This window comes from Rhagoletis pomonella, unplaced genomic scaffold (assembly GCF_013731165.1).
Source record: "Rhagoletis pomonella isolate Grant_MI unplaced genomic scaffold, Rhpom_1.0 Rhpom_scaffold_00008, whole genome shotgun sequence".
NCBI classification, from domain to species: Eukaryota; Metazoa; Arthropoda; class Insecta; order Diptera; family Tephritidae; genus Rhagoletis; species Rhagoletis pomonella.
In genome coordinates, this window is record NW_023458562.1 from 24,546,787 (window position 1) to 24,551,033 (window position 4,247).

Here is a 4,247-nt window from a genome sequence, read left to right on the forward strand (position 1 = left end):
CGCGAACTCCTACAATTAAAATAAAAGACTAATATTTTGCGGCTTGTCGATGGCTTCATAATACAATATGTTTTCACTATTACCAAGGAATTTGATAAAAATTAGATTTTCGACCCGCCCTAATTGTGCATGTGTAGGTATGAAATTTGTGAGCGAAACCAAAAAAAGTCATTGTACTTGTTTATTTTCGAACCTTAAATTCACAACTTCAAATCGATATAAAATGGAAATGGGAACCAACTTTTATAAATGCCTCGGTATTTATTGATATTTTGACCTCTTTTAATGAATGCAATTGGTCTCATTCCCATCACTTTTCGAGTGTTGCACTGTGTTATTAACAAAAGATACTCGTAGTTACATATATATATTGGGGCGGGTCGATTTGCAGGGGCCCAAAAAAATTAACAGAGGCACATCGCGATTATGATTATTTGGGTCATTTCAAGCATTTTTGCCCAAGAAACCATAGGTCTAAAATGAGTTTCGAGTCAGCGATTTTTTCTATCTAGTTTTTTTTTCAAAAAGTGGCTCACCTGTTGAAACAGCTGTATTGAAAATTAACCAAATGTGTATCTGAGGATTTTTGGGGTCGAGGAATCCATTTCTGGCCTTAATTTTTTTTTTTGAGGGCCGCCAGAGGGCGCTTCCGTACTTTTTTTTGAATTTCAACGCCTTTTTTCAGAAAATCGACAATATTGTTGCGAAAATCCACGAAATTTGACTTTCCCATAATGCAATTTAAATTTTTAAATAGCCGAAAATGTTCAGCGTTGAAAATTAGGGGAAAAGGAGCTATATTCATGCACAACTTATATCGATTTCATTTAATTTAGGACAAAAAGTTTGAGAGGTTTTCGAGAATTTTGGAATTGAAAAAAATTTGCTAATTTTTTCAAAAATTTTTTGCCTTAAAATGCTCGAAAATTGTTGAATTTATATAAAATTTGTACATGATAATATTTCTACTATATATATGTATATATATATATGTCTATATGTATTTACATTCATACGCTGCGATTAGGTTATAAATATCGCGCCATCTGTTACTCAAAAGCCGAAATACTTACACACACATTTTTGTCTCCTTCTCTCACTTCCGACGCATGCACGTGGTTGCAAAATGATGACAAAGTGATTTTGTATGGAAAACATAACATAGTTAGAAGATATCAATCAATGCTTCCCATATACCAAGCGAAAGGAAAAAACTTGAATTATTGATTAAGGAAAAATTAAAATCGTTCGAGAGGTTTTCGAGAATTTTGGAATTAAAAAAAACTTTTCAACAATTTTTTGCCTTAAAATGCTCGAAATTTGTTGAATTTATATAAAATTTGTATATGATCATATTTCTACTTGCCCAAAGAACCTATATCCCGAAAATTATATCTGCATGTCATAAGTTATTTCTTCTTCTTCTTTATTGGCGCTGTAACCGCCTAGGCGATTTTGGCCGAGTCCAAAACAGCACGCCAGTCATTTCTCTTCTGTGCTAACTGACGCCAATTGGAAATGCCAAGTGAAGCCAAGTTCTTCTCCACCTGGTCTTTCCAACGCAGAGGAGGCCTTACTCTTCCTCATAAGTTACTAGAGCACTTTAAAAGCTCAAAATTGACCCCAAAATAAGCCAATATTTACCGTTGTTTCTACGACAGACACCGAATCGGTTACTCACAGAAATCTATCTGTCGTTAGGTTTGGAATTTTGTCTTTGAAAGGCCACACTTTGCTTTGAAATCGTTTCAGCAATAAGTGTTTTCGTGAAGCTCTAAAAATTACAACTACAACATTTGAGCATAGCCTCCATATCGAAAGGTAAGACGTATTATACGTCAAAATTCACTTGTTTTCATTATTTTTTTGAATTTAAACCTCTATAATTCAATTGTTATGCATCAAATTAATCCACATTTTTTTAGAGGCTTCAAATATACGTATATGAATTGTGTCCAAAAGCAACCATCTTGTTATAGTTTACGACAATAAAAATAAAGGTAAATAACAAACACAAAGGTTACCTGATTTTTAGATTTTCCCATTTATGTACACACGAGATTCGGAAGTTTTTATCCAGACGTTTAATCGACATGGTTGAGATATCGTTGAAAAGGTCGAGCAGAGTGTATCTAGAAAATATTATTCTATAGGTCAATGCTTGCCTAACGATACCTTGTATGTTGAGTTCCGGCTACTAATTTGAAAGATATAAAGCTAAATGAATTTTGGTTCGCGTTTCCGCTACGAGATGCTTAGCGATGTATGTAGCGTAGGGTGGTCCAGAAATGCATGTAAGAAAGTAAAGTCGGAATTTTTATGCTCGCACCCCCTAGGATTATTCTATACCGAAAAAAATGCCCTTATTTTTTTATTTTGAAATCAAAAAATATTTAGAGGTCGCTCAAAGCACCCAAAGTTTTCCATGTATTTTACAGTATATTTTACATCCTTCTTTGCACGAAAAACTTGTGCACGTAACCGAAAAAGGCACTTAAGCGAATTTTCTTTACTACTTCAATGAGGGAGGTATCCGAATCTCTATGAAACCAAATATTGGCGGAGCACTTACCAAGTAGAAATTACTGCAAGCGAAATTTTTACCGAATGTTATCTAATTATCTATATAACTACATAAATTGATAGCCATTTTCGTTGTTCTGCGAGATGAGCAAAATATATAAAAGGTTGTAAAATTAGGTAATTGTCGGGCCAGTGCAGGTAAACGTAATACTTTCATTGATAATTGATACTAGTCGCACAATTTTTAAGGCAGGTATCGCCAATGTGCAGGTATGTTGAATGCATCTATCGGAGCAGTTTCCTTATAAATGTTAAAAATAATGCTTTTGATGCGAACTTTGGGGTAGGTATCTTAAATGTGCACTTAAGCATAGAGGCAGCAAAGCAAAATATACTGTATATGGGGCAAAAACAACTTTTGGTAGAAATGGTATAGAATAGTTAAAAATCAATATTTTTCTACCAGAAAACTCGGTTTATTTGCAGGAAATTCCCAATAATAAATAATACCCAATTGTTTATTTAACCATTTTTTCATCGCAACTATAATTTATAGGTCCGCCAATAACCCACAAAAAAACCCGAAAAATGCTATGGGGCGACCAATAAAAAATCGTTAGTATTAAAACATGGTTGAATAAACGATTGGGTATTATTATTGAAAGTATCCTGAGAGAACCAGAGTTTTTCAATTGACAAACATTGATTTTCAAGAATTGTATACCATTTCTACGAAAAATTTTATTTTTCCCATATAAAAATACATGGAAAACTTTGAGCGCTTTGAGCGACCTCTAAATATTTTTTTGATTTCAAAATAAAAAAATAGGGGTATACTTTTTTGGATATAGAACCATCCTAGGGGGTGAGAGCATTATTGATGTTTTTGGACCACCCTAATGTAGCGTCTGTACGTACCTTCATTTGTGTTTTTTTTAAATTTTCACAAATTGAAGTACAAAGAAAATTAAGAAGGTTTTGTTCCAGGATGGCTCGATTCGTATGCCTTTTTTGGGCTGTGGCTGGTGCCTGAAATTCGAAAAAATGCAATTTTTTAAACTACCACTGAGGCCGTACTACTCGTTCTATACTACTGCTGTGGATATCAGTAAAAGGGTCTTAAAACAAGCTATCTATCGCTGTCTTTTGCGTTAATGAAATATAAATATGTCATAACGTTATCGCCTGAAAACTTGAAATCGGCCTGCTGAAAATATAGATTTCGGGCGTTCTTTCTCTCCATATCGTAAGGTAATAAAAGTTTCTTGCGCATTTACATTTTTCTCATTTCCCACACTTGATCTATGTATGTATATAGTATACTTATACATATTTGCATTTCAAATGCTATGCGAAAGCACCAACTTTTATATTTTCCAGTGAAGTGCACTAGAAATGGCAGCATTTAAAATACAAAAATTGGGGGAGCCATATCATGTACTTACATGAAGACCAAAGTATTAACATTTATGTGTGTGAAGCTTTCATTTCATTTGGGCGACTGCTGAGAAAAATTGCCAACGCAAACTATCAACAAACTTAGAAAAAACAAAAAAAAAAAAGAAGAACACAAACAACAAGTGCACTTTGGGGAAATCTTTTCAACTATTTGCGTATGCAACTGTTAAGTGGAAAAGCTGCAGCACATTTAGAGAAATGCGTTAGAGAAATACTTACGTAAAAGTGATGGGGCGAGGATATTTGAAAAAGTACCAGCTTGTCAT